The following is a 27876-nucleotide window of genomic DNA, read 5'->3' as shown; positions in this document are numbered from 1 at the left end:
GTCTTTACTGGGGAGCAAGTTTGCACTCATGAATGTGGCAAAACATTCAAATCCGTAAGTGGGTGAACATTAAAGTCCTAGATGCTGCAAATCTCTATATCTGGATACGGAATGACTGAAAAAAGTTATGTCTCCAGTGTCAAAATGTGTGTAATGCACTAGTAATTCATTTCCTTTATTGACCAGTGAGGTAGCCATGTATGGAGGTGCTGTAGAGTGAAAATCAAGTTTCAAATGGTAGTGATCCATCTGCCTGGATAGCTCAGTCGGTAGAGCATCAGACTTTTAATCTGAGGGTCCAGGGTTCAAGTCCCTGTTCAGGCGTACCTTTGCTTCTTTTACAAAAAATTAAGCAGGAAATATGAATTGCTCATTCTAATATGTGCTATTTCTGATGGCATCGCAACCTTGGGCAATATGACTCTAAGGTAGTGGAGTCCAGAGTTCTTGGATGCTTTGCCAACATTTCAAGCCTGACTGTGCTTCTAAATAGCATGAAACAGCAATCTTTGTACAAAGTTTTAATATTGGGGAGACAGATTGGTCGAAAAAAAAGCAGACAGGCGCTGCTGAGATTCGAACTCAGGATCTCCTGTTTACTAGACAGGCGCTTTAACCAACTAAGCCACAGCACCTTTTTTGCATCTGGTCTCCTTTCCTTCCTCATGTAATCATTTAGAAGTGAAATCCACTTTTTTAAGGCTGGGCTTCTGTTGCAATATAACTTTTCAAAATGTTTTCCAATTGACTGAAACTCCATTGCACAAAACGAGCATGTCATTAATCGTCGATTTAGAGTGGACTGCATTGCCCAGTGTGTGCATTGAGGAGCACATGTTCGTCTTTACTGGGGAGCAAGTTTGCACTCATGAATGTGGCAAAACATTCAAATCCGTAAGTGGGTGAACATTAAAGTCCTAGATGCTGCAAATCTCTATATCTGGATACGGAATGACTGAAAAAAGTTATGTCTCCAGTGTCAAAATGTGTGTAATGCACTAGTAATTCATTTCCTTTATTGACCAGTGAGGTAGCCATGTATGGAGGTGCTGTAGAGTGAAAATCAAGTTTCAAATAGGCAGTGATCCCTGTGCCTGGATAGCTCAGTCGGTAGAGCATCAGACTTTTAATCTGAGGGTCCAGGGTTCAAGTCCCTGTTCAGGCGTATCTTTGCTTCTTTTACAAAAAATTTAGCAGGAAATATGAATTGCTCATTCTAATATGTGCTATTTCTGATGGCATCGCAACCTTGGGCAATATGACTCTAAGGTAGTGGAGTCCAGAATTCTTGGATGCTTTGCCAACATTTCAAGCCTGACTGTGCTTCTAAATAGCATGAAATAACAATCTTTGTACAAAGTTTTAATATTGGGGAGACAGATTGGTCGAAAAAAAAGCAGAGAGGGGCTGTTGAGATTCGAACTCAGGATCTCCTGTTTACTAGACAGGCGCTTTAACCAACTAAGCCACAGCACCTCTTTTGCATCTGATCTCCTTTCCTTCCTCATGTAATCATTTAGAAGTGAAATCCACTTTTTTTAAGGCTGGGCTTCTGTTGCAATATAACTTTACAAAATGTTTTCCAATTGACTGAAACTCCATTGCACAAAACGAGCATGTCATTAATCGTTGATTTAGAGTGGACTGCATTGCCCAGTGTGTGTATTGAGGAGCACATGTTCGCCTTTACTGGGGAGCAATTTTGCACTCATGAATGTGGCAAAACATTCAAATCCGTAAGTGGGTGAACATTAAAGTCCTAGATGCTGCAAATCTCTATATCTGGATACGGAATGACTGAAAAAAGTTATGTCTCCAGTGTCAAAATGTGTGTAATGCACTAGTAATTCATTTCCTTTATTGACCAGTGAGGTAGCCATGTATGGAGGTGCTGTAGAGTGAAAATCAAGTTTCAAATGGGCAGTGATCCTTGTGCCTGGATAGCTCAGTCGGTAGAGCATCAGACTTTTAATCTGAGGGTCCAGGGTTCAAGTCCCTGTTCAGGCGTACCTTTGCTTCTTTTACAAAAAATTAAGCAGGAAATATGAATTGCTCATTCTAATATGTGCTATTTCTGATGGCATCGCAACCTTGGGCAATATGACTCTAAGGTAGTGGAGTCCAGAGTTCTTGGATGCTTTGCCAACATTTCAAGCCTGACTGTGCTTCTAAATAGCATGAAACAGCAATCTTTGTACAAAGTTTTAATATTGGGGAGACAGATTGGTCGAAAAAAAAGCAGACAGGCGCTGCTGAGATTCGAACTCAGGATCTCCTGTTTACTAGACAGGCGCTTTAACCAACTAAGCCACAGCACCTTTTTTGCATCTGGTCTCCTTTCCTTCCTCATGTAATCATTTAGAAGTGAAATCCACTTTTTTAAGGCTGGGCTTCTGTTGCAATATAACTTTTCAAAATGTTTTCCAATTGACTGAAACTCCATTGCACAAAACGAGCATGTCATTAATCGTCGATTTAGAGTGGACTGCATTGCCCAGTGTGTGCATTGAGGAGCACATGTTCGTCTTTACTGGGGAGCAAGTTTGCACTCATGAATGTGGCAAAACATTCAAATCCGTAAGTGGGTGAACATTAAAGTCCTAGATGCTGCAAATCTCTATATCTGGATACGGAATGACTGAAAAAAGTTATGTCTCCAGTGTCAAAATGTGTGTAATGCACTAGTAATTCATTTCCTTTATTGACCAGTGAGGTAGCCATGTATGGAGGTGCTGTAGAGTGAAAATCAAGTTTCAAATAGGCAGTGATCCCTGTGCCTGGATAGCTCAGTCGGTAGAGCATCAGACTTTTAATCTGAGGGTCCAGGGTTCAAGTCCCTGTTCAGGCGTATCTTTGCTTCTTTTACAAAAAATTTAGCAGGAAATATGAATTGCTCATTCTAATATGTGCTATTTCTGATGGCATCGCAACCTTGGGCAATATGACTCTAAGGTAGTGGAGTCCAGAATTCTTGGATGCTTTGCCAACATTTCAAGCCTGACTGTGCTTCTAAATAGCATGAAATAACAATCTTTGTACAAAGTTTTAATATTGGGGAGACAGATTGGTCGAAAAAAAAGCAGAGAGGGGCTGTTGAGATTCGAACTCAGGATCTCCTGTTTACTAGACAGGCGCTTTAACCAACTAAGCCACAGCACCTCTTTTGCATCTGATCTCCTTTCCTTCCTCATGTAATCATTTAGAAGTGAAATCCACTTTTTTTAAGGCTGGGCTTCTGTTGCAATATAACTTTACAAAATGTTTTCCAATTGACTGAAACTCCATTGCACAAAACGAGCATGTCATTAATCGTTGATTTAGAGTGGACTGCATTGCCCAGTGTGTGTATTGAGGAGCACATGTTCGCCTTTACTGGGGAGCAATTTTGCACTCATGAATGTGGCAAAACATTCAAATCCGTAAGTGGGTGAACATTAAAGTCCTAGATGCTGCAAATCTCTATATCTGGATACGGAATGACTGAAAAAAGTTATGTCTCCAGTGTCAAAATGTGTGTAATGCACTAGTAATTCATTTCCTTTATTGACCAGTGAGGTAGCCATGTATGGAGGTGCTGTAGAGTGAAAATCAAGTTTCAAATGGGCAGTGATCCCTGTGCCTGGATAGCTCAGTCGGTAGAGCATCAGACTTTTAATCTGAGGGTCCAGGGTTCAAGTCCCTGTTCAGGCGTATCTTTGCTTCTTTTACAAAAAATTTAGCAGGAAATATGAATTGCTCATTCTAATATGTGCTATTTCTGATGGCATCGCAACCTTGGGCAATATGACTCTAAGGTAGTGGAGTCCAGAGTTCTTGGATGCTTTGCCAACATTTCAAGCCTGACTGTGCTTCTAAATAGCATGAAACAGCAATCTTTGTACAAAGTTTTAATATTGGGGAGACAGATTGGTCGAAAAAAAAGCAGACAGGCGCTGCTGAGATTCGAACTCAGGATCTCCTGTTTACTAGACAGGCGCTTTAACCAACTAAGCCACAGCACCTTTTTTGCATCTGGTCTCCTTTCCTTCCTCATGTAATCAATCAGAAGTGAAATCCACTTTTTTAAGGCTGGGCTTCTGTTGCAATATAACTTTTCAAAATGTTTTCCAATTGACTGAAACTCCATTGCACAAAACGAGCATGTCATTAATCGTCGATTTAGAGTGGACTGCATTGCCCAGTGTGTGCATTGAGGAGCACATGTTCGTCTTTACTGGGGAGCAAGTTTGCACTCATGAATGTGGCAAAACATTCAAATCCGTAAGTGGGTGAACATTAAAGTCCTAGATGCTGCAAATCTCTATATCTGGATACGGAATGACTGAAAAAAGTTATGTCTCCAGTGTCAAAATGTGTGTAATGCACTAGTAATTCATTTCCTTTATTGACCAGTGAGGTAGCCATGTATGGAGGTGCTGTAGAGTGAAAATCAAGTTTCAAATGGGCAGTGATCCCTGTGCCTGGATAGCTCAGTCGGTAGAGCATCAGACTTTTAATCTGAGGGTCCAGGGTTCAAGTCCCTGTTCAGGCGTACCTTTGCTTCTTTTACAAAAAATTAAGCAGGAAATATGAATTGCTCATTCTAATATGTGCTATTTCTGATGGCATCGCAACCTTGGGCAATATGACTCTAAGGTAGTGGAGTCCAGAGTTCTTGGATGCTTTGCCAACATTTCAAGCCTGACTGTGCTTCTAAATAGCATGAAACAGCAATCTTTGTACAAAGTTTTAATATTGGGGAGACAGATTGGTCGAAAAAAAAGCAGACAGGCGCTGCTGAGATTCAAACTCAGGATCTCCTGTTTACTAGACAGGCGCTTTAACCAACTAAGCCACAGCACCTCTTTTGCATCTGATCTCCTTTCCTTCCTCATGTAATCATTTAGAAGTGAAATCCACTTTTTTTAAGGCTGGGCTTCTGTTGCAATATAACTTTACAAAATGTTTTCCAATTGACTGAAACTCCATTGCACAAAACGAGCATGTCATTAATCGTTGATTTAGAGTGGACTGCATTGCCCAGTGTGTGTATTGAGGAGCACATGTTCGCCTTTACTGGGGAGCAATTTTGCACTCATGAATGTGGCAAAACATTCAAATCCGTAAGTGGGTGAACATTAAAGTCCTAGATGCTGCAAATCTCTATATCTGGATACGGAATGACTGAAAAAAGTTATGTCTCCAGTGTCAAAATGTGTGTAATGCACTAGTAATTCATTTCCTTTATTGACCAGTGAGGTAGCCATGTATGGAGGTGCTGTAGAGTGAAAATCAAGTTTCAAATGGGCAGTGATCCCTGTGCCTGGATAGCTCAGTCGGTAGAGCATCAGACTTTTAATCTGAGGGTCCAGGGTTCAAGTCCCTGTTCAGGCGTATCTTTGCTTCTTTTACAAAAAATTTAGCAGGAAATATGAATTGCTCATTCTAATATGTGCTATTTCTGATGGCATCGCAACCTTGGGCAATATGACTCTAAGGTAGTGGAGTCCAGAATTCTTGGATGCTTTGCCAACATTTCAAGCCTGACTGTGCTTCTAAATAGCATGAAATAACAATCTTTGTACAAAGTTTTAATATTGGGGAGACAGATTGGTCGAAAAAAAAGCAGACAGGCGCTGCTGAGATTCGAACTCAGGATCTCCAGTTTACTAGACAGGCGCTTTAACCAACTAAGCCACAAAACCTCTTTGGCATCTGATCTCCTGTCCTTCCTCATGTAATCATTTAGAAGTGAAATCCACTTTTTTTAAGGCTGGGCTTCTGTTGCAATATAACTTTACAAAATGTTTTCCAATTGACTGAAACTCCAATGCACAAAACGAGCATGTCATTAATCGTTGATTTAGAGTGGACTTCATTGCCCAGTGTGTGTATTGAGGAGCACATGTTCGCCTTTACTGGGGAGCAATTTTGCACTCATGAATGTGGCAAAACATTCAAATCCGTAAGTGGGTGAACATTAAAGTCCTAGATGCTGCAAATCTCTATATCTGGATACGGAATGACTGAAAAAAGTTATGTCTCCAGTGTCAAAATGTGTGTAATGCACTAGTAATTCATTTCCTTTATTGACCAGTGAGGTAGCCATGTATGGAGGTGCTGTAGAGTGAAAATCAAGTTTCAAATGGACAGTGATCCTTGTGCCTGGATAGCTCAGTTGGTAGAGCATCAGACTTTTAATCTGAGGGTCCAGGGTTCAAGTCCCTGTTCAGGCGTACCTTTGCTTCTTTTACAAAAAATTAAGCAGGAAATATGAATTGCTCATTCTAATATGTGCTATTTCTGATGGCATCGCAACCTTGGGCAAAATGATTCTAAGGTAGTGGAGTCCAGAGTTCTTGGATGCTTTGCCAACATTTCAAGCCTGACTGTGCTTCTAAATAGCATGAAATAGCAATCTTTGTACAAAGTTTTAATATTGGGGAGACAGATTGGTCGAAAAAAAAGCAGACAGGCGCTGCTGAGATTCGAACTCAGGATCTCCTGTTTACTAGACAGGCGCTTTAACCAACTAAGCCACAGCACCTTTTTTGCATCTGGTCTCCTTTCCTTCCTCATGTAATCATTTAGAAGTGAAATCCACTTTTTTAAGGCTGGGCTTCTGTTGCAATATAACTTTTCAAAATGTTTTCCAATTGACTGAAACTCCATTGCACAAAACGAGCATGTCATTAATCGTCGATTTAGAGTGGACTGCATTGCCCAGTGTGTGCATTGAGGAGCACATGTTCGTCTTTACTGGGGAGCAAGTTTGCACTCATGAATGTGGCAAAACATTCAAATCCGTTAGTGGGTGAACATTAAAGTCCTAGATGCTGCAAATCTCTATATCTGGATACGGAATGACTGAAAAAAGTTATGTCTCCAGTGTCAAAATGTGTGTAATGCACTAGTAATTCATTTCCTTTATTGACCAGTGAGGTAGCCATGTATGGAGGTGCTGTAGAGTGAAAATCAAGTTTCAAATGGGCAGTGATTCTTGTGCCTGGATAGCTCAGTCGGTAGAGCATCAGACTTTTAATCTGAGGGTCCAGGGTTCAAGTCCCTGTTCAGGCGTACCTTTGCTTCTTTTACAAAAAATTAAGCAGGAAATATGAATTGCTCATTCTAATATGTGCTATTTCTGATGGCATCGCAACCTTGGGCAATATGACTCTAAGGTAGTGGAGTCCAGAATTCTTGGATGCTTTGCCAACATTTCAAGCATGACTGTGCTTCTAAATAGCATGAAATAACAATCTTTGTACAAAGTTTTAATATTGGGGAGACAGATTGGTCGAAAAAAAAGCAGACAGGCGCTGCTGAGATTCGAACTCAGGATCTCCTGTTTACTAGACAGGCGCTTTAACCAACTAAGCCACAGCACCTCTTTTGCATCTGATCTCCTTTCCTTCCTCATGTAATCATTTAGAAGTGAAATCCACTTTTTTTAAGGCTGGGCTTCTGTTGCAATATAACTTTACAAAATGTTTTCCAATTGACTGAAACTCCATTGCACAAAACGAGCATGTCATTAATCGTTGATTTAGAGTGGACTGCATTGCCCAGTGTGTGTATTGAGGAGCACATGTTCGCCTTTACTGGGGAGCAATTTTGCACTCATGAATGTGGCAAAACATTCAAATCCGTAAGTGGGTGAACATTAAAGTCCTAGATGCTGCAAATCTCTATATCTGGATACGGAATGACTGAAAAAAGTTATGTCTCCAGTGTCAAAATGTGTGCAATGCACTAGTAATTCATTTCCTTTATTGACCAGTGAGGTAGCCATGTATGGAGGTGCTGTAGAGTGAAAATCAAGTTTCAAATGGGCAGTGATCCCTGTGCCTGGATAGCTCAGTCGGTAGAGCATCAGACTTTTAATCTGAGGGTCCAGGGTTCAAGTCCCTGTTCAGGCGTATCTTTGCTTCTTTTACAAAAAATTTAGCAGGAAATATGAATTGCTCATTCTAATATGTGCTATTTCTGATGGCATCGCAACCTTGGGCAATATGACTCTAAGGTAGTGGAGTCCAGAGTTCTTGGATGCTTTGCCAACATTTCAAGCCTGACTGTGCTTCTAAATAGCATGAAACAGCAATCTTTGTACAAAGTTTTAATATTGGGGAGACAGATTGGTCGAAAAAAAAGCAGACAGGCGCTGCTGAGATTCGAACTCAGGATCTCCTGTTTACTAGACAGGTGCTTTAACCAACTAAGCCACAGCACCTTTTTTGCATCTGGTCTCCTTTCCTTCCTCATGTAATCAATCAGAAGTGAAATCCACTTTTTTAAGGCTGGGCTTCTGTTGCAATATAACTTTTCAAAATGTTTTCCAATTGACTGAAACTCCATTGCACAAAACGAGCATGTCATTAATCGTCGATTTAGAGTGGACTGCATTGCCCAGTGTGTGCATTGAGGAGCACATGTTCGTCTTTACTGGGGAGCAAGTTTGCACTCATGAATGTGGCAAAACATTCAAATCCGTAAGTGGGTGAACATTAAAGTCCTAGATGCTGCAAATCTCTATATCTGGATACGGAATGACTGAAAAAAGTTATGTCTCCAGTGTCAAAATGTGTGTAATGCACTAGTAATTCATTTCCTTTATTGACCAGTGAGGTAGCCATGTATGGAGGTGCTGTAGAGTGAAAATCAAGTTTCAAATGGGCAGTGATCCCTGTGCCTGGATAGCTCAGTCGGTAGAGCATCAGACTTTTAATCTGAGGGTCCAGGGTTCAAGTCCCTGTTCAGGCGTACCTTTGCTTCTTTTACAAAAAATTAAGCAGGAAATATGAATTGCTCATTCTAATATGTGCTATTTCTGATGGCATCGCAACCTTGGGCAATATGACTCTAAGGTAGTGGAGTCCAGAGTTCTTGGATGCTTTGCCAACATATCAAGCCTGACTGTGCTTCTAAATAGCATGAAATAGCAATCTTTGTACAAAGTTTTAATATTGGGGAGACAGATTGGTCGAAAAAAAGCAGACAGGCGCTGCTGAGATTCGAACTCAGGATCTCCTGTTTACTAGACAGGCGCTTTAACCAACTAAGCCACAGCACCTTTTTTGCATCTGGTCTCCTTTCCTTCCTCATGTAATCATTTAGAAGTGAAATCCACTTTTTTAAGGCTGGGCTTCTGTTGCAATATAACTTTTCAAAATGTTTTCCAATTGACTGAAACTCCATTGCACAAAACGAGCATGTCATTAATCGTCGATTTAGAGTGGACTGCATTGCCCAGTGTGTGCATTGAGGAGCACATGTTCGTCTTTACTGGGGAGCAAGTTTGCACTCATTAATGTGGCAAAACATTCAAATCCGTAAGTGGGTGAACATTAAAGTCCTAGATGCTGCAAATCTCTATATCTGGATACGGAATGACTGAAAAAAGTTATGTCTCCAGTGTCAAAATGTGTGTAATGCACTAGTAATTCATTTCCTTTATTGACCAGTGAGGTAGCCATGTATGGAGGTGCTGTAGAGTGAAAATCAAGTTTCAAATGGGCAGTGATCCCTGTGCCTGGATAGCTCAGTCGGTAGAGCATCAGACTTTTAATCTGAGGGTCCAGGGTTCAAGTCCCTGTTCAGGCGTATCTTTGCTTCTTTTACAAAAAATTTAGCAGGAAATATGAATTGCTCATTCTAATATGTGCTATTTCTGATGGCATCGCAACCTTGGGCAATATGACTCTAAGGTAGTGGAGTCCAGAATTCTTGGATGCTTTGCCAACATTTCAAGCCTGACTGTGCTTCTAAATAGCATGAAATAACAATCTTTGTACAAAGTTTTAATATTGGGGAGACAGATTGGTCGAAAAAAAAGCAGACAGGCGCTGCTGAGATTCGAACTCAGGATCTCCAGTTTACTAGACAGGCGCTTTAACCAACTAAGCCACAGCACCTCTTTTGCATCTGATCTCCTGTCCTTCCTCATGTAATCATTTAGAAGTGAAATCCACTTTTTTTGAGGCTGGGCTTCTGTTGCAATATAACTTTACAAAATGTTTTCCAATTGACTGAAACTCCATTGCACAAAACGAGCATGTCATTAATCGTCGATTTAGAGTGGACTGCATTGCCCAGTGTGTGCATTGAGGAGCACATGTTCGTCTTTACTGGGGAGCAAGTTTGCACTCATGAATGTGGCAAAACATTCAAATCCGTAAGTGGGTGAACATTAAAGTCCTAGATGCTGCAAATCTCTATATCTGGATACGGAATGACTGAAAAAAGTTATGTCTCCAGTGTCAAAATGTGTGTAATGCACTAGTAATTCATTTCCTTTATTGACCAGTGAGGTAGCCATGTATGGAGGTGCTGTAGAGTGAAAATCAAGTTTCAAATGGGCAGTGATCCCTGTGCCTGGATAGCTCAGTCGGTAGAGCATCAGACTTTTAATCTGAGGGTCCAGGGTTCAAGTCCCTGTTCAGGCGTATCTTTGCTTCTTTTACAAAAAATTTAGCAGGAAATATGAATTGCTCATTCTAATATGTGCTATTTCTGATGGCATCGCAACCTTGGGCAATATGACTCTAAGGTAGTGGAGTCCAGAATTCTTGGATGCTTTGCCAACATTTCAAGCCTGACTGTGCTTCTAAATAGCATGAAATAACAATCTTTGTACAAAGTTTTAATATTGGGGAGACAGATTGGTCGAAAAAAAAGCAGACAGGCGCTGCTGAGATTCGAACTCAGGATCTCCTGTTTACTAGACAGGCGCTTTAACCAACTAAGCCACAGCACCTTTTTTGCATCTGGTCTCCTTTCCTTCCTCATGTAATCATTTAGAAGTGAAATCCACTTTTTTAACGCTGGGCTTCTGTTGCAATATAACTTTTCAAAATGTTTTCCAATTGACTGAAACTCCATTGCACAAAACGAGCATGTCATTAATCGTCGATTTAGAGTGGACTGCATTGCCCAGTGTGTGCATTGAGGAGCACATGTTCGTCTTTACTGGGGAGCAAGTTTGCACTCATGAATGTGGCAAAACATTCAAATCCGTAAGTGGGTGAACATTAAAGTCCTAGATGCTGCAAATCTCTATATCTGGATACGGAATGACTGAAAAAAGTTATGTCTCCAGTGTCAAAATGTGTGTAATGCACTAGTAATTCATTTCCTTTATTGACCAGTGAGGTAGCCATGTATGGAGGTGCTGTAGAGTGAAAATCAAGTTTCAAATGGGCAGTGATCCTTGTGCCTGGATAGCACAGTCGGTAGAGCATCAGACTTTTAATCTGAGGGTCCAGGGTTCAAGTCCCTGTTCAGGCGTATCTTTGCTTCTTTTACAAAAAATTAAGCAGGAAATATGAATTGCTCATTCTAATATGTGCTATTTCTGATGGCATCGCAACCTTGGGCAATATGACTCTAAGGTAGTGGAGTCCAGAGTTCTTGGATGCTTTGCCAACATTTCAAGCCTGACTGTGCTTCTAAATAGCATGAAATAACAATCTTTGTACAAAGTTTTAATATTGGGGAGACAGATTGGTCGAAAAAAAAGCAGACAGGCGCTGCTGAGATTCGAACTCAGGATCTCCTGTTTACTAGACAGGCGCTTTAACCAACTAAGCCACAGCACCTCTTTTGCATCTGATCTCCTTTCCTTCCTCATGTAATCATTTAGAAGTGAAATCCACTTTTTTTAAGGCTGGGCTTCTGTTGCAATATAACTTTACAAAATGTTTTCCAATTGACTGAAACTCCATTGCACAAAACGAGCATGTCATTAATCGTTGATTTAGAGTGGACTGCATTGCCCAGTGTGTGTATTGAGGAGCACATGTTCGCCTTTACTGGGGAGCAAGTTTTCACTCATGAATGTGCCAAAACATTCAAATCCGTAAGTGGGTGAACATTAAAGTCCTAGATGCTGCAAATCTCTATATCTGGATACGGAATGACTGAAAAAAGTTATGTCTCCAGTGTCAAAATGTGTGTAATGCACTAGTAATTCATTTCCTTTATTGACCAGTGAGGTAGCCATGTATGGAGGTGCTGTAGAGTGAAAATCAAGTTTCAAATGGGCAGTGATCCCTGTGCCTGGATAGCTCAGTCGGTAGAGCATCAGACTTTTAATCTGAGGGTCCAGGGTTCAAGTCCCTGTTCAGGTGTACCTTTGCTTCTTTTACAAAAAATGAAGCAGGAAATATGAATTGCTCATTCTAATATGTGCTGTTTCTGATGGCATCGCAACCTTGGGCAATATGACTCTAAGGTAGTGGAGTCCAGAGTTCTTGGATGCTTTGCCAACATTTCAAGCCTGACTGTGCTTCTAAATAGCATGAAATAGCAGTCTTTGTACAAAGTTTTAATATTGGGGAGACAGATTGGTCGAAAAAAAAGCAGACAGGCGCTGCTGAGATTCGAACTCAGGATCTCCTGTTTACTAGACAGGCGCTTTAACCAACTAAGCCACAGCACCTTTTTTGCATCTGGTCTCCTTTCCTTCCTCATGTAATCAATCAAAAGTGAAATCCACTTTTTTAAGGCTGGGCTTCTGTTGCAATATAACTTTTCAAAATGTTTTCCAATTGACTGAAACTCCATTGCACAAAACGAGCATGTCATTAATCGTCGATTTAGAGTGGACTGCATTGCCCAGTGTGTGCATTGAGGAGCACATGTTCGTCTTTACTGGGGAGCAAGTTTGCACTCATGAATGTGGCAAAACATTCAAATCCGTAAGTGGGTGAACATTAAAGTCCTAGATGCTGCAAATCTCTATATCTGGATACGGAATGACTGAAAAAAGTTATGTCTCCAGTGTCAAAATGTGTGTAATGCACTAGTAATTCATTTCCTTTATTGACCAGTGAGGTAGCCTTGTATGGAGGTGCTGTAGAGTGAAAATCAAGTTTCAAATGGGCAGTGATCCTTGTGCCTGGATAGCTCAGTCGGTAGAGCATCAGACTTTTAATCTGAGGGTCCAGGGTTCAAGTCCCTGTTCAGGCGTACCTTTGCTTCTTTTACAAAAAATTAAGCAGGAAATATGAATTGCTCATTCTAATATGTGCTATTTCTGATGGCATCGCAACCTTGGGCAATATGACTCTAAGGTAGTGGAGTCCAGAGTTCTTGGATGCTTTGCCAACATTTCAAGCCTCACTGTGCTTCTAAATAGCATGAAATAGCAATCTTTGTACAAAGTTTTAATATTGGGGAGACAGATTGGTCGAAAAAAAAGCAGACAGGCGCTGCTGAGATTCGAACTCAGGATCTCCTGTTTACTAGACAGGCACTTTAACCAACTAAGCCACAGCACCCTTTTTGCATCTGGTCTCCTTTCCTTCCTCATGTAATCATTTAGAAGTGAAATCCACTTTTTTTAAGGCTGGGCTTCTGTTGCAATATAACTTTACAAAATGTTTTCCAATTGACTGAAACTCCATTGCACAAAATGAGCATGTCATTAATCGTTGATTTAGAGTGGACTGCATTGCCCAGTGTGTGTATTGAGGAGCACATGTTCGCCTTTACTGGGGAGCAATTTTGCACTCATGAATGTGGCAAAACATTCAAATCCGTAAGTGGGTGAACATTAAAGTCCTAGATGCTGCAAATCTCTATATCTGGATACGGAATGACTGAAAAAAGTTATGTCTCCAGTGTCAAAATGTGTGCAATGCACTAGTAATTCATTTCCTTTATTGACCAGTGAGGTAGCCATGTATGGAGGTGCTGTAGAGTGAAAATCAAGTTTCAAATGGGCAGTGATCCCTGTGCCTGGATAGCTCAGTCGGTAGAGCATCAGACTTTTAATCTGAGGGTCCAGGGTTCAAGTCCCTGTTCAGGCGTATCTTTGCTTCTTTTACAAAAAATTTAGCAGGAAATATGAATTGCTCATTCTAATATGTGCTATTTCTGATGGCATCGCAACCTTGGGCAATATGACTCTAAGGTAGTGGAGTCCAGAATTCTTGGATGCTTTGCCAACATTTCAAGCCTGACTGTGCTTCTAAATAGCATGAAATAACAATCTTTGTACAAAGTTTTAATATTGGGGAGACAGATTGGTCGAAAAAAAAGCAGAGAGGGGCTGTTGAGATTCGAACTCAGGATCTCCTGTTTACTAGACAGGCGCTTTAACCAACTAAGCCACAGCACCTCTTTTGCATCTGATCTCCTTTCCTTCCTCATGTAATCATTTAGAAGTGAAATCCACTTTTTTTAAGGCTGGGCTTCTGTTGCAATATAACTTTACAAAATGTTTTCCAATTGACTGAAACTCCATTGCACAAAACGAGCATGTCATTAATCGTTGATTTAGAGTGGACTGCATTGCCCAGTGTGTGTATTGAGGAGCACATGTTCGCCTTTACTGGGGAGCAATTTTGCACTCATGAATGTGGCAAAACATTCAAATCCGTAAGTGGGTGAACATTAAAGTCCTAGATGCTGCAAATCTCTATATCTGGATACGGAATGACTGAAAAAAGTTATGTCTCCAGTGTCAAAATGTGTGTGATGCACTAGTAATTCATTTCCTTTATTGACCAGTGAGGTAGCCATGTATGGAGGTGCTGTAGAGTGAAAATCAAGTTTCAAATGGGCAGTGATCCCTGTGCCTGGATAGCTCAGTCGGTAGAGCATCAGACTTTTAATCTGAGGGTCCAGGGTTCAAGTCCCTGTTCAGGCGTATCTTTGCTTCTTTTACAAAAAATTTAGCAGGAAATATGAATTGCTCATTCTAATATGTGCTATTTCTGATGGCATCGCAACCTTGGGCAATATGACTCTAAGGTAGTGGAGTCCAGAGTTCTTGGATGCTTTGCCAACATTTCAAGCCTGACTGTGCTTCTAAATAGCATGAAACAGCAATCTTTGTACAAAGTTTTAATATTGGGGAGACAGATTGGTCGAAAAAAAAGCAGACAGGCGCTGCTGAGATTCGAACTCAGGATCTCCTGTTTACTAGACAGGCGCTTTAACCAACTAAGCCACAGCACCTTTTTTGCATCTGGTCTCCTTTCCTTCCTCATGTAATCAATCAGAAGTGAAATCCACTTTTTTAAGGCTGGGCTTCTGTTGCAATATAACTTTTCAAAATGTTTTCCAATTGACTGAAACTCCATTGCACAAAACGAGCATGTCATTAATCGTCGATTTAGAGTGGACTGCATTGCCCAGTGTGTGCATTGAGGAGCACATGTTCGTCTTTACTGGGGAGCAAGTTTGCACTCATGAATGTGGCAAAACATTCAAATCCGTAAGTGGGTGAACATTAAAGTCCTAGATGCTGCAAATCTCTATATCTGGATACGGAATGACTGAAAAAAGTTATGTCTCCAGTGTCAAAATGTGTGTAATGCACTAGTAATTCATTTCCTTTATTGACCAGTGAGGTAGCCATGTATGGAGGTGCTGTAGAGTGAAAATCAAGTTTCAAATGGGCAGTGATCCCTGTGCCTGGATAGCTCAGTCGGTAGAGCATCAGACTTTTAATCTGAGGGTCCAGGGTTCAAGTCCCTGTTCAGGCGTACCTTTGCTTCTTTTACAAAAAATTAAGCAGGAAATATGAATTGCTCATTCTAATATGTGCTATTTCTGATGGCATCGCAACCTTGGGCAATATGACTCTAAGGTAGTGGAGTCCAGAGTTCTTGGATGCTTTGCCAACATATCAAGCCTGACTGTGCTTCTAAATAGCATGAAATAGCAATCTTTGTACAAAGTTTTAATATTGGGGAGACAGATTGGTCGAAAAAAAGCAGACAGGCGCTGCTGAGATTCGAACTCAGGATCTCCTGTTTACTAGACAGGCGCTTTAACCAACTAAGCCACAGCACCTTTTTTGCATCTGGTCTCCTTTCCTTCCTCATGTAATCATTTAGAAGTGAAATCCACTTTTTTAAGGCTGGGCTTCTGTTGCAATATAACTTTTCAAAATGTTTTCCAATTGACTGAAACTCCATTGCACAAAACGAGCATGTCATTAATCGTCGATTTAGAGTGGACTGCATTGCCCAGAGTGTGCATTGAGGAGCACATGTTCGTCTTTACTGGGGAGCAAGTTTGCACTCATGAATGTGGCAAAACATTCAAATCCGTAAGTGGGTGAACATTAAAGTCCTAGATGCTGCAAATCTCTATATCTGGATACGTAATGACTGAAAAAAGTTATGTCTCCAGTGTCAAAATGTGTGTAATGCACTAGTAATTCATTTCCTTTATTGACCAGTGAGGTAGCCATGTATGGAGGTGCTGTAGAGTGAAAATCAAGTTTCAAATGGGCAGTGATCCCTGTGCCTGGATAGCTCAGTCGGTAGAGCATCAGACTTTTAATCTGAGGGTCCAGGGTTCAAGTCCCTGTTCAGGCGTATCTTTGCTTCTTTTACAAAAAATTTAGCAGGAAATATGAATTGCTCATTCTAATATGTGCTATTTCTGATGGCATCGCAACCTTGGGCAATATGACTCTAAGGTAGTGGAGTCCAGAATTCTTGGATGCTTTGCCAACATTTCAAGCCTGACTGTGCTTCTAAATAGCATGAAATAACAATCTTTGTACAAAGTTTTAATATTGGGGAGACAGATTGGTCGAAAAAAAAGCAGACAGGCGCTGCTGAGATTCGAACTCAGGATCTCCAGTTTACTAGACAGGCGCTTTAACCAACTAAGCCACAAAACCTCTTTGGCATCTGGTCTCCTGTCCTTCCTCATGTAATCATTTAGAAGTGAAATCCACTTTTTTTAAGGCTGGGCTTCTGTTGCAATATAACTTTAAAAAATGTTTTCCAATTGACTGAAACTCCAATGCACAAAACGAGCATGTCATTAATCGTTGATTTAGAGTGGACTTCATTGCCCAGTGTGTGTATTGAGGAGCACATGTTCGCCTTTACTGGGGAGCAATTTTGCACTCATGAATGTGGCAAAACATTCAAATCCGTAAGTGGGTGAACATTAAAGTCCTAGATGCTGCAAATCTCTATATCTGGATACGGAATGACTGAAAAAAGTTATGTCTCCAGTGTCAAAATGTGTGTAATGCACTAGTAATTCATTTCCTTTATTGACCAGTGAGGTAGCCATGTATGGAGGTGCTGTAGAGTGAAAATCAAGTTTCAAATGGGCAGTGATCCTTGTGCCTGGATAGCTCAGTCGGTAGAGCATCAGACTTTTAATCTGAGGGTCCAGGGTTCAAGTCCCTGTTCAGGCGTACCTTTGCTTCTTTTACAAAAAATTAAGCAGGAAATATGAATTGCTCATTCTAATATGTGCTATTTCTGATGGCATCGCAACCTTGGGCAATATGATTCTAAGGTAGTGGAGTCCAGAGTTCTTGGATGCTTTGCCAACATTTCAAGCCTGACTGTGCTTCTAAATAGCATGAAATAGCAATCTTTGTACAAAGTTTTAATATTGGGGAGACAGATTGGTCGAAAAAAAAGCAGACAGGCGCTGCTGAGATTCGAACTCAGGATCTCCTGTTTACTAGACAGGCGCTTTAACCAACTAAGCCACAGCACCTTTTTTGCATCTGGTCTCCTTTCCTTCCTCATGTAATCATTTAGAAGTGAAATCCACTTTTTTAAGGCTGGGCTTCTGTTGCAATATAACTTTTCAAAATGTTTTCCAATTGACTGAAACTCCATTGCACAAAACGAGCATGTCATTAATCGTCGATTTAGAGTGGACTGCATTGCCCAGTGTGTGCATTGAGGAGCACATGTTCGTCTTTACTGGGGAGCAAGTTTGCACTCATGAATGTGGCAAAACATTCAAATCCGTTAGTGGGTGAACATTAAAGTCCTAGATGCTGCAAATCTCTATATCTGGATACGGAATGACTGAAAAAAGTTATGTCTCCAGTGTCAAAATGTGTGTAATGCACTAGTAATTCATTTCCTTTATTGACCAGTGAGGTAGCCATGTATGGAGGTGCTGTAGAGTGAAAATCAAGTTTCAAATGGGCAGTGATCCTTGTGCCTGGATAGCTCAGTCGGTAGAGCATCAGACTTTTAATCTGAGGGTCCAGGGTTCAAGTCCCTGTTCAGGCGTACCGTTGCTTCTTTTACAAAAAATTAAGCAGGAAATATGAATTGCTCATTCTAATATGTGCTATTTCTGATGGCATCGCAACCTTGGGCAATATGACTCTAAGGTAGTGGAGTCCAGAATTCTTGGATGCTTTGCCAACATTTCAAGCATGACTGTGCTTCTAAATAGCATGAAATAACAATCTTTGTACAAAGTTTTAATATTGGGGAGACAGATTGGTCGAAAAAAAAGCAGACAGGCGCTGCTGAGATTCGAACTCAGGATCTCCTGTTTACTAGACAGGCGCTTTAACCAACTAAGCCACAGCACCTCTTTTGCATCTGATCTCCTTTCCTTCCTCATGTAATCATTTAGAAGTGAAATCCACTTTTTTTAAGGCTGGGCTTCTGTTGCAATATAACTTTACAAAATGTTTTCCAATTGACTGAAACTCCATTGCACAAAACGAGCATGTCATTAATCGTTGATTTAGAGTGGACTGCATTGCCCAGTGTGTGTATTGAGGAGCACATGTTCGCCTTTACTGGGGAGCAATTTTGCACTCATGAATGTGGCAAAACATTCAAATCCGTAAGTGGGTGAACATTAAAGTCCTAGATGCTGCAAATCTCTATATCTGGATACGGAATGACTGAAAAAAGTTATGTCTCCAGTGTCAAAATGTGTGCAATGCACTAGTAATTCATTTCCTTTATTGACCAGTGAGGTAGCCATGTATGGAGGTGCTGTAGAGTGAAAATCAAGTTTCAAATGGGTAGTGATCCCTGTGCCTGGATAGCTCAGTCGGTAGAGCATCAGACTTTTAATCTGAGGGTCCAGGGTTCAAGTCCCTGTTCAGGCGTATCTTTGCTTCTTTTACAAAAAATTTAGCAGGAAATATGAATTGCTCATTCTAATATGTGCTATTTCTGATGGCATCGCAACCTTGGGCAATATGACTCTAAGGTAGTGGAGTCCAGAGTTCTTGGATGCTTTGCCAACATTTCAAGCCTGACTGTGCTTCTAAATAGCATGAAACAGCAATCTTTGTACAAAGTTTTAATATTGGGGAGACAGATTGGTCGAAAAAAAAGCAGACAGGCGCTGCTGAGATTCGAACTCAGGATCTCCTGTTTACTAGACAGGCGCTTTAACCAACTAAGCCACAGCACCTTTTCCAATTGACTGAAACTCCATTGCACAAAACGAGCATGTCATTAATCGTCGATTTAGAGTGGACTGCATTGCCCAGTGTGTGCATTGAGGAGCACATGTTCGTCTTTACTGGGGAGCAAGTTTGCACTCATGAATGTGGCAAAACATTCAAATCCGTAAGTGGGTGAACATTAAAGTCCTAGATGCTGCAAATCTCTATATCTGGATACGGAATGACTGAAAAAAGTTATGTCTCCAGTGTCAAAATGTCTGTAATGCACTAGTAATTCATTTCCTTTATTGACCAGTGAGGTAGCCATGTATGGAGGTGCTGTAGAGTGAAAATCAAGTTTCAAATGGGCAGTGATCCCTGTGCCTGGATAGCTCAGTCGGTAGAGCATCAGACTCTTAATCTGAGGGTCCAGGGTTCAAGTCCCTGTTCAGGCGTACCTTTGCTTCTTTTACAAAAAATTAAGCAGGAAATATGAATTGCTCATTCTAATATGTGCTATTTCTGATGGCATCGCAACCTTGGGCAATATGACTCTAAGGTAGTGGAGTCCAGAGTTCTTGGATGCTTTGCCAACATATCAAGCCTGACTGTGCTTCTAAATAGCATGAAATAGCAATCTTTGTACAAAGTTTTAATATTGGGGAGACAGATTGGTCGAAAAAAAGCAGACAGGCGCTGCTGAGATTCGAACTCAGGATCTCCTGTTTACTAGACAGGCGCTTTAACCAACTAAGCCACAGCACCTTTTTTGCATCTGGTCTCCTTTCCTTCCTCATGTAATCATTTAGAAGTGAAATCCACTTTTTTAAGGCTGGGCTTCTGTTGCAATATAACTTTTCAAAATGTTTTCCAATTGACTGAAACTCCATTGCACAAAACGAGCATGTCATTAATCGTCGATTTAGAGTGGACTGCATTGCCCAGTGTGTGCATTGAGGAGCACATGTTCGTCTTTACTGGGGAGCAAGTTTGCACTCATTAATGTGGCAAAACATTCAAATCCGTAAGTGGGTGAACATTAAAGTCCTAGATGCTGCAAATCTCTATATCTGGATACGGAATGACTGAAAAAAGTTATGTCTCCAGTGTCAAAATGTGTGTAATGCACTAGTAATTCATTTCCTTTATTGACCAGTGAGGTAGCCATGTATGGAGGTGCTGTAGAGTGAAAATCAAGTTTCAAATGGGCAGTGATCCCTGTGCCTGGATAGCTCAGTCGGTAGAGCATCAGACTTTTAATCTGAGGGTCCAGGGTTCAAGTCCCTGTTCAGGCGTATCTTTGCTTCTTTTACAAAAAATTTAGCAGGAAATATGAATTGCTCATTCTAATATGTGCTATTTCTGATGGCATCGCAACCTTGGGCAATATGACTCTAAGGTAGTGGAGTCCAGAATTCTTGGATGCTTTGCCAACATTTCAAGCCTGACTGTGCTTCTAAATAGCATGAAATAACAATCTTTGTACAAAGTTTTAATATTGGGGAGACAGATTGGTCGAAAAAAAAGCAGACAGGCGCTGCTGAGATTCGAACTCAGGATCTCCAGTTTACTAGACAGGCGCTTTAACCAACTAAGCCACAGCACCTCTTTTGCATCTGATCTCCTGTCCTTCCTCATGTAATCATTTAGAAGTGAAATCCACTTTTTTTAAGGCTGGGCTTCTGTTGCAATATAACTTTACAAAATGTTTTCCAATTGACTGAAACTCCATTGCACAAAACGAGCATGTCATTAATCGTTGATTTAGAGTGGACTGCATTGCCCAGTGTGTGTATTGAGGAGCACATGTTCGCCTTTACTGGGGAGCAATTTTGCACTCATGAATGTGGCAAAACATTCAAATCCGTAAGTGGGTGAACATTAAAGTCCTAGATGCTGCAAATCTCTATATCTGGATACGGAATGACTGAAAAAAGTTATGTCTCCAGTGTCAAAATGTGTGTAATGCACTAGTAATTCATTTCCTTTATTGACCAGTGAGGTAGCCATGTATGGAGGTGCTGTAGAGTGAAAATCAAGTTTCAAATGGGCAGTGATCCTTGTGCCTGGATAGCTCAGTCGGTAGAGCATCAGACTTTTAATCTGAGGGTCCAGGGTTCAAGTCCCTGTTCAGGCGTACCTTTGCTTCTTTTACAAAAAATTAAGCAGGAAATATGAATTGCTCATTCTAATATGTGCTATTTCTGATGGCATCGCAACCTTGGGCAATATGATTCTAAGGTAGTGGAGTCCAGAGTTCTTGGATGCTTTGCCAACATTTCAAGCCTGACTGTGCTTCTAAATAGCATGAAATAGCAATCTTTGTACAAAGTTTTAATATTGGGGAGACAGATTGGTCGAAAAAAAAGCAGACAGGCGCTGCTGAGATTCGAACTCAGGATCTCCTGTTTACTAGACAGGCGCTTTAACCAACTAAGCCACAGCACCTTTTTTGCATCTGGTCTCCTTTCCTTCCTCATGTAATCATTTAGAAGTGAAATCCACTTTTTTAAGGCTGGGCTTCTGTTGCAATATAACTTTTCAAAATGTTTTCCAATTGACTGAAACTCCATTGCACAAAACGAGCATGTCATTAATCGTCGATTTAGAGTGGACTGCATTGCCCAGTGTGTGCATTGAGGAGCACATGTTCGTCTTTACTGGGGAGTAAGTTTGCACTCATGAATGTGGCAAAACATTCAAATCCGTAAGTGGGTGAACATTAAAGTCCTAGATGCTGCAAATCTCTATATCTGGATACGGAATGACTGAAAAAAGTTATGTCTCCAGTGTCAAAATGTGTGTAATGCACTAGTAATTCATTTCCTTTATTGACCAGTGAGGTAGCCATGTATGGAGGTGCTGTAGAGTGAAAATCAAGTTTCAAATGGCAGTGATCCATCTGCCTGGATAGCTCAGTCGGTAGAGCATCAGACTTTTAATCTGAGGGTCCAGGGTTCAAGTCCCTGTTCAGGCGTACCTTTGCTTCTTTTACAAAAAATTAAGCAGGAAATATGAATTGCTCATTCTAATATGTGCTATTTCTGATGGCATCGCAACCTTGGGCAATATGACTCTAAGGTAGTGGAGTCCAGAGTTCTTGGATGCTTTGCCAACATATCAAGCCTGACTGTGCTTCTAAATAGCATGAAATAGCAATCTTTGTACAAAGTTTTAATATTGGGGAGACAGATTGGTCGAAAAAAAGCAGACAGGCGCTGCTGAGATTCGAACTCAGGATCTCCTGTTTACTAGACAGGCGCTTTAACCAACTAAGCCACAGCACCTTTTTTGCATCTGGTCTCCTTTCCTTCCTCATGTAATCATTTAGAAGTGAAATCCACTTTTTTAAGGCTGGACTTCTGTTGCAATATAACTTTTCAAAATGTTTTCCAATTGACTGAAACTCCATTGCACAAAACGAGCATGTCATTAATCGTCGATTTAGAGTGGACTGCATTGCCCAGTGTGTGCATTGAGGAGCACATGTTCGTCTTTACTGGGGAGCAAGTTTGCACTCATGAATGTGGCAAAACATTCAAATCCGTAAGTGGGTGAACATTAAAGTCCTAGATGCTGCAAATCTCTATATCTGGATACGTAATGACTGAAAAAAGTTATGTCTCCAGTGTCAAAATGTGTGTAATGCACTAGTAATTCATTTCCTTTATTGACCAGTGAGGTAGCCATGTATGGAGGTGCTGTAGAGTGAAAATCAAGTTTCAAATGGGCAGTGATCCCTGTGCCTGGATAGCTCAGTCGGTAGAGCATCAGACTTTTAATCTGAGGGTCCAGGGTTCAAGTCCCTGTTCAGGCGTACCTTTGCTTCTTTTACAAAAAATTAAGCAGGAAATATGAATTGCTCATTCTAATATGTGCTATTTCTGATGGCATCGCAACCTTGGGCAATATGATTCTAAGGTAGTGGAGTCCAGAGTTCTTGGATGCTTTGCCAACATTTCAAGCCTGACTGTGCTTCTAAATAGCATGAAATAGCAATCTTTGTACAAAGTTTTAATATTGGGGAGACAGATTGGTCGAAAAAAAAGCAGACAGGCGCTGCTGAGATTCGAACTCAGGATCTCCTGTTTACTAGACAGGCGCTTTAACCAACTAAGCCACAGCACCTTTTTTGCATCTGGTCTCCTTTCCTTCCTCATTTAATCATTTAGAAGTGAAATCCACTTTTTTAAGGCTGGGCTTCTGTTGCAATATAACTTTTCAAAATGTTTTCCAATTGACTGAAACTCCATTGCACAAAACGAGCATGTCATTAATCGTCGATTTAGAGTGGACTGCATTGCCCAGTGTGTGCATTGAGGAGCACATGTTCGTCTTTACTGGGGAGTAAGTTTGCACTCATGAATGTGGCAAAACATTCAAATCCGTAAGTGGGTGAACATTAAAGTCCTAGATGCTGCAAATCTCTATATCTGGATACGGAATGACTGAAAAAAGTTATGTCTCCAGTGTCAAAATGTGTGTAATGCACTAGTAATTCATTTCCTTTATTGACCAGTGAGGTAGCCATGTATGGAGGTGCTGTAGAGTGAAAATCAAGTTTCAAATGGCAGTGATCCATCTGCCTGGATAGCTCAGTCGGTAGAGCATCAGACTTTTAATCTGAGGGTCCAGGGTTCAAGTCCCTGTTCAGGCGTACCTTTGCTTCTTTTACAAAAAATTAAGCAGGAAATATGAATTGCTCATTCTAATATGTGCTATTTCTGATGGCATCGCAACCTTGGGCAATATGACTCTAAGGTAGTGGAGTCCAGAGTTCTTGGATGCTTTGCCAACATATCAAGCCTGACTGTGCTTCTAAATAGCATGAAATAGCAATCTTTGTACAAAGTTTTAATATTGGGGAGACAGATTGGTCGAAAAAAAGCAGACAGGCGCTGCTGAGATTCGAACTCAGGATCTCCTGTTTACTAGACAGGCGCTTTAACCAACTAAGCCACAGCACCTTTTTTGCATCTGGTCTCCTTTCCTTCCTCATGTAATCATTTAGAAGTGAAATCCACTTTTTTAAGGCTGGACTTCTGTTGCAATATAACTTTTCAAAATGTTTTCCAATTGACTGAAACTCCATTGCACAAAACGAGCATGTCATTAATCGTCGATTTAGAGTGGACTGCATTGCCCAGTGTGTGCATTGAGGAGCACATGTTCGTCTTTACTGGGGAGCAAGTTTGCACTCATTAATGTGGCAAAACATTCAAATCCGTAAGTGGGTGAACATTAAAGTCCTAGATGCTGCAAATCTCTATATCTGGATACGGAATGACTGAAAAAAGTTATGTCTCCAGTGTCAAAATGTGTGTAATGCACTAGTAATTCATTTCCTTTATTGACCAGTGAGGTAGCCATGTATGGAGGTGCAGTAGAGTGAAAATCAAGTTTCAAATGGGCAGTGATCCCTGTGCCTGGATAGCTCAGTCGGTAGAGCATCAGACTTTTAATCTGAGGGTCCAGGGTTCAAGTCCCTGTTCAGGCGTACCTTTGCTTCTTTTACAAAAAATTAAGCAGGAAATATGAATTGCTCATTCTAATATGTGCTATTTCTGATGGCATCGCAACCTTGGGCAATATGATTCTAAGGTAGTGGAGTCCAGAGTTCTTGGATGCTTTGCCAACATTTCAAGCCTGACTGTGCTTCTAAATAGCATGAAATAGCAATCTTTGTACAAAGTTTTAATATTGGGGAGACAGATTGGTCGAAAAAAAAGCAGACAGGCGCTGCTGAGATTCGAACTCAGGATCTCCTGTTTACTAGACAGGTGCTTTAACCAACTAAGCCACAGCACCTTTTTTGCATCTGGTCTCCTTTCCTTCCTCATTTAATCATTTAGAAGTGAAATCCACTTTTTTAAGGCTGGGCTTCTGTTGCAATATAACTTTTCAAAATGTTTTCCAATTGACTGAAACTCCATTGCACAAAACGAGCATGTCATTAATCGTCGATTTAGAGTGGACTGCATTGCCCAGTGTGTGCATTGAGGAGCACATGTTCGTCTTTACTGGGGAGTAAGTTTGCACTCATGAATGTGGCAAAACATTCAAATCCGTAAGTGGGTGAACATTAAAGTCCTAGATGCTGCAAATCTCTATATCTGGATACGGAATGACTGAAAAAAGTTATGTCTCCAGTGTCAAAATGTGTGTAATGCACTAGTAATTCATTTCCTTTATTGACCAGTGAGGTAGCCATGTATGGAGGTGCTGTAGAGTGAAAATCAAGTTTCAAATGGCAGTGATCCATCTGCCTGGATAGCTCAGTCGGTAGAGCATCAGACTTTTAATCTGAGGGTCCAGGGTTCAAGTCCCTGTTCAGGCGTACCTTTGCTTCTTTTACAAAAAATTAAGCAGGAAATATGAATTGCTCATTCTAATATGTGCTATTTCTGATGGCATCGCAACCTTGGGCAATATGACTCTAAGGTAGTGGAGTCCAGAGTTCTTGGATGCTTTGCCAACATATCAAGCCTGACTGTGCTTCTAAATAGCATGAAATAGCAATCTTTGTACAAAGTTTTAATATTGGGGAGACAGATTGGTCGAAAAAAAGCAGACAGGCGCTGCTGAGATTCGAACTCAGGATCTCCTGTTTACTAGACAGGCGCTTTAACCAACTAAGCCACAGCACCTTTTTTGCATCTGGTCTCCTTTCCTTCCTCATGTAATCATTTAGAAGTGAAATCCACTTTTTTAAGGCTGGACTTCTGTTGCAATATAACTTTTCAAAATGTTTTCCAATTGACTGAAACTCCATTGCACAAAACGAGCATGTCATTAATCGTCGATTTAGAGTGGACTGCATTGCCCAGTGTGTGCATTGAGGAGCACATGTTCGTCTTTACTGGGGAGCAAGTTTGCACTCATTAATGTGGCAAAACATTCAAATCCGTAAGTGGGTGAACATTAAAGTCCTAGATGCTGCAAATCTCTATATCTGGATACGGAATGACTGAAAAAAGTTATGTCTCCAGTGTCAAAATGTGTGTAATGCACTAGTAATTCATTTCCTTTATTGACCAGTGAGGTAGCCATGTATGGAGGTGCTGTAGAGTGAAAATCAAGTTTCAAATGGCAGTGATCCATCTGCCTGGATAGCTCAGTCGGTAGGGCATCAGACTTTTAATCTGAGGGTCCAGGGTTCAAGTCCCTGTTCAGGCGTACCTTTGCTTCTTTTACAAAAAATTAAGCAGGAAATATGAATTGCTCATTCTAATATGTGCTATTTCTGATGGCATCGCAACCTTGGGCAATATGACTCTAAGGTAGTGGAGTCCAGAGTTCTTGGATGCTTTGCCAACATTTCAAGCCTGACTGTGCTTCTAAATAGCATGAAACAGCAATCTTTGTACAAAGTTTTAATATTGGGGAGACAGATTGGTCGAAAAAAAAGCAGACAGGCGCTGCTGAGATTCAAACTCAGGATCTCCTGTTTACTAGACAGGCGCTTTAACCAACTAAGCCACAGCACCTTTTTTGCATCTGGTCTCCTTTCCTTCCTCATGTAATCATTTAGAAGTGAAATCCACTTTTTTAAGGCTGGGCTTCTGTTGCAATATAACTTTTCAAAATGTTTTCCAATTGACTGAAACTCCATTGCACAAAACGAGCATGTCATTAATCGTCGATTTAGAGTGGACTGCATTGCCCAGTGTGTGCATTGAGGAGCACATGTTCGTCTTTACTGGGGAGCAAGTTTGCACTCATGAATGTGGCAAAACATTCAAATCCGTAAGTGGGTGAACATTAAAGTCCTAGATGCTGCAAATCTCTATATCTGGATACGGAATGACTGAAAAAAGTTATGTCTCCAGTGTCAAAATGTGTGTAATGCACTAGTAATTCATTTCCTTTATTGACCAGTGAGGTAGCCATGTATGGAGGTGCTGTAGAGTGAAAATCAAGTTTCAAATGGGCAGTGATCCCTGTGCCTGGATAGCTCAGTCGGTAGAGCATCAGACTTTTAATCTGAGGGTCCAGGGTTCAAGTCCCTGTTCAGGCGTACCTTTGCTTCTTTTACAAAAAATTAAGCAGGAAATATGAATTGCTCATTCTAATATGTGCTGTTTCTGATGGCATCGCAACCTTGGGCAATATGACTCTAAGGTAGTGGAGTCCAGAGTTCTTGGATGCTTTGCCAACATTTCAAGCCTGACTGTGCTTCTAAATAGCATGAAATAGCAGTCTTTGTACAAAGTTTTAATATTGGGGAGACAGATTGGTCGAAAAAAAAGCAGACAGGCGCTGCTGAGATTCGAACTCAGGATCTCCTGTTTACTAGACAGGCGCTTTAACCAACTAAGCCACAGCACCTTTTTTGCATCTGGTCTCCTTTCCTTCCTCATGTAATCATTTAGAAGTGAAATCCACTTTTTTAACGCTGGGCTTCTGTTGCAATATAACTTTTCAAAATGTTTTCCAATTGACTGAAACTCCATTGCACAAAACGAGCATGTCATTAATCGTCGATTTAGAGTGGACTGCATTGCCCAGTGTGTGCATTGAGGAGCACATGTTCGTCTTTACTGGGGAGCAAGTTTGCACTCATGAATGTGGCAAAACATTCAAATCCGTAAGTGGGTGAACATTAAAGTCCTAGATGCTGCAAATCTCTATATCTGGATACGGAATGACTGAAAAAAGTTATGTCTCCAGTGTCAAAATGTGTGTAATGCACTAGTAATTCATTTCCTTTATTGACCAGTGAGGTAGCCATGTATGGAGGTGCTGTAGAGTGAAAA

The 27876-nt window shown here is 40.8% G+C and overlaps 29 non-coding genes across 29 annotated transcripts; all 29 read left to right on the top strand.

The window, feature by feature from the left end:
• Window positions 1-251: 251 nt before the first annotated feature.
• On the top strand, window positions 252-324 carry TRNAK-UUU (transfer RNA lysine (anticodon UUU)). Its single transcript has one exon. It is a non-coding gene; the product is annotated as a tRNA-Lys (tRNA).
• A 768-nt stretch (window positions 325-1092) lies between these two features.
• Window positions 1093-1165, top strand: TRNAK-UUU (transfer RNA lysine (anticodon UUU)). The gene has a single exon. It is a non-coding gene; the product is annotated as a tRNA-Lys (tRNA).
• A 769-nt stretch (window positions 1166-1934) lies between these two features.
• Window positions 1935-2007, top strand: TRNAK-UUU (transfer RNA lysine (anticodon UUU)). Its single transcript has one exon. It is a non-coding gene; the product is annotated as a tRNA-Lys (tRNA).
• Window positions 2008-2775: 768 nt separating this feature from the next.
• TRNAK-UUU (transfer RNA lysine (anticodon UUU)) lies at window positions 2776-2848 on the top strand. The gene has a single exon. It is a non-coding gene; the product is annotated as a tRNA-Lys (tRNA).
• Window positions 2849-3617: 769 nt separating this feature from the next.
• TRNAK-UUU (transfer RNA lysine (anticodon UUU)) lies at window positions 3618-3690 on the top strand. Its single transcript has one exon. It is a non-coding gene; the product is annotated as a tRNA-Lys (tRNA).
• A 768-nt stretch (window positions 3691-4458) lies between these two features.
• TRNAK-UUU (transfer RNA lysine (anticodon UUU)) lies at window positions 4459-4531 on the top strand. Its single transcript has one exon. It is a non-coding gene; the product is annotated as a tRNA-Lys (tRNA).
• A 769-nt stretch (window positions 4532-5300) lies between these two features.
• Window positions 5301-5373, top strand: TRNAK-UUU (transfer RNA lysine (anticodon UUU)). Its single transcript has one exon. It is a non-coding gene; the product is annotated as a tRNA-Lys (tRNA).
• Window positions 5374-6142: 769 nt separating this feature from the next.
• TRNAK-UUU (transfer RNA lysine (anticodon UUU)) lies at window positions 6143-6215 on the top strand. Its single transcript has one exon. It is a non-coding gene; the product is annotated as a tRNA-Lys (tRNA).
• Window positions 6216-6983: 768 nt separating this feature from the next.
• TRNAK-UUU (transfer RNA lysine (anticodon UUU)) lies at window positions 6984-7056 on the top strand. The gene has a single exon. It is a non-coding gene; the product is annotated as a tRNA-Lys (tRNA).
• A 769-nt stretch (window positions 7057-7825) lies between these two features.
• On the top strand, window positions 7826-7898 carry TRNAK-UUU (transfer RNA lysine (anticodon UUU)). Its single transcript has one exon. It is a non-coding gene; the product is annotated as a tRNA-Lys (tRNA).
• Window positions 7899-8666: 768 nt separating this feature from the next.
• TRNAK-UUU (transfer RNA lysine (anticodon UUU)) lies at window positions 8667-8739 on the top strand. Its single transcript has one exon. It is a non-coding gene; the product is annotated as a tRNA-Lys (tRNA).
• A 767-nt stretch (window positions 8740-9506) lies between these two features.
• Window positions 9507-9579, top strand: TRNAK-UUU (transfer RNA lysine (anticodon UUU)). The gene has a single exon. It is a non-coding gene; the product is annotated as a tRNA-Lys (tRNA).
• A 769-nt stretch (window positions 9580-10348) lies between these two features.
• On the top strand, window positions 10349-10421 carry TRNAK-UUU (transfer RNA lysine (anticodon UUU)). The gene has a single exon. It is a non-coding gene; the product is annotated as a tRNA-Lys (tRNA).
• Window positions 10422-12872: 2451 nt separating this feature from the next.
• On the top strand, window positions 12873-12945 carry TRNAK-UUU (transfer RNA lysine (anticodon UUU)). The gene has a single exon. It is a non-coding gene; the product is annotated as a tRNA-Lys (tRNA).
• Window positions 12946-13714: 769 nt separating this feature from the next.
• TRNAK-UUU (transfer RNA lysine (anticodon UUU)) lies at window positions 13715-13787 on the top strand. The gene has a single exon. It is a non-coding gene; the product is annotated as a tRNA-Lys (tRNA).
• A 769-nt stretch (window positions 13788-14556) lies between these two features.
• Window positions 14557-14629, top strand: TRNAK-UUU (transfer RNA lysine (anticodon UUU)). Its single transcript has one exon. It is a non-coding gene; the product is annotated as a tRNA-Lys (tRNA).
• Window positions 14630-15397: 768 nt separating this feature from the next.
• TRNAK-UUU (transfer RNA lysine (anticodon UUU)) lies at window positions 15398-15470 on the top strand. The gene has a single exon. It is a non-coding gene; the product is annotated as a tRNA-Lys (tRNA).
• Window positions 15471-16237: 767 nt separating this feature from the next.
• On the top strand, window positions 16238-16310 carry TRNAK-UUU (transfer RNA lysine (anticodon UUU)). Its single transcript has one exon. It is a non-coding gene; the product is annotated as a tRNA-Lys (tRNA).
• A 769-nt stretch (window positions 16311-17079) lies between these two features.
• On the top strand, window positions 17080-17152 carry TRNAK-UUU (transfer RNA lysine (anticodon UUU)). The gene has a single exon. It is a non-coding gene; the product is annotated as a tRNA-Lys (tRNA).
• A 768-nt stretch (window positions 17153-17920) lies between these two features.
• Window positions 17921-17993, top strand: TRNAK-UUU (transfer RNA lysine (anticodon UUU)). The gene has a single exon. It is a non-coding gene; the product is annotated as a tRNA-Lys (tRNA).
• A 769-nt stretch (window positions 17994-18762) lies between these two features.
• TRNAK-UUU (transfer RNA lysine (anticodon UUU)) lies at window positions 18763-18835 on the top strand. Its single transcript has one exon. It is a non-coding gene; the product is annotated as a tRNA-Lys (tRNA).
• Window positions 18836-20342: 1507 nt separating this feature from the next.
• On the top strand, window positions 20343-20415 carry TRNAK-UUU (transfer RNA lysine (anticodon UUU)). Its single transcript has one exon. It is a non-coding gene; the product is annotated as a tRNA-Lys (tRNA).
• A 769-nt stretch (window positions 20416-21184) lies between these two features.
• TRNAK-UUU (transfer RNA lysine (anticodon UUU)) lies at window positions 21185-21257 on the top strand. Its single transcript has one exon. It is a non-coding gene; the product is annotated as a tRNA-Lys (tRNA).
• A 767-nt stretch (window positions 21258-22024) lies between these two features.
• On the top strand, window positions 22025-22097 carry TRNAK-UUU (transfer RNA lysine (anticodon UUU)). Its single transcript has one exon. It is a non-coding gene; the product is annotated as a tRNA-Lys (tRNA).
• Window positions 22098-22864: 767 nt separating this feature from the next.
• TRNAK-UUU (transfer RNA lysine (anticodon UUU)) lies at window positions 22865-22937 on the top strand. The gene has a single exon. It is a non-coding gene; the product is annotated as a tRNA-Lys (tRNA).
• Window positions 22938-23704: 767 nt separating this feature from the next.
• On the top strand, window positions 23705-23777 carry TRNAK-UUU (transfer RNA lysine (anticodon UUU)). Its single transcript has one exon. It is a non-coding gene; the product is annotated as a tRNA-Lys (tRNA).
• A 767-nt stretch (window positions 23778-24544) lies between these two features.
• TRNAK-UUU (transfer RNA lysine (anticodon UUU)) lies at window positions 24545-24617 on the top strand. The gene has a single exon. It is a non-coding gene; the product is annotated as a tRNA-Lys (tRNA).
• A 767-nt stretch (window positions 24618-25384) lies between these two features.
• Window positions 25385-25457, top strand: TRNAK-UUU (transfer RNA lysine (anticodon UUU)). The gene has a single exon. It is a non-coding gene; the product is annotated as a tRNA-Lys (tRNA).
• A 1607-nt stretch (window positions 25458-27064) lies between these two features.
• On the top strand, window positions 27065-27137 carry TRNAK-UUU (transfer RNA lysine (anticodon UUU)). Its single transcript has one exon. It is a non-coding gene; the product is annotated as a tRNA-Lys (tRNA).
• Window positions 27138-27876: the final 739 nt, after the last annotated feature.

The sequence above is a fragment of the Ambystoma mexicanum genome, unplaced genomic scaffold (assembly GCF_040938575.1).
Source record: "Ambystoma mexicanum isolate Mex_15411 unplaced genomic scaffold, UKY_AmexF1_1 Mex_scaf1, whole genome shotgun sequence".
Classification (NCBI taxonomy): domain Eukaryota; kingdom Metazoa; phylum Chordata; class Amphibia; order Caudata; family Ambystomatidae; genus Ambystoma; species Ambystoma mexicanum.
The sequence above is the reverse complement of the archived record's forward strand: the minus strand, read 5'-3'. Positions and strand labels throughout refer to the sequence as shown.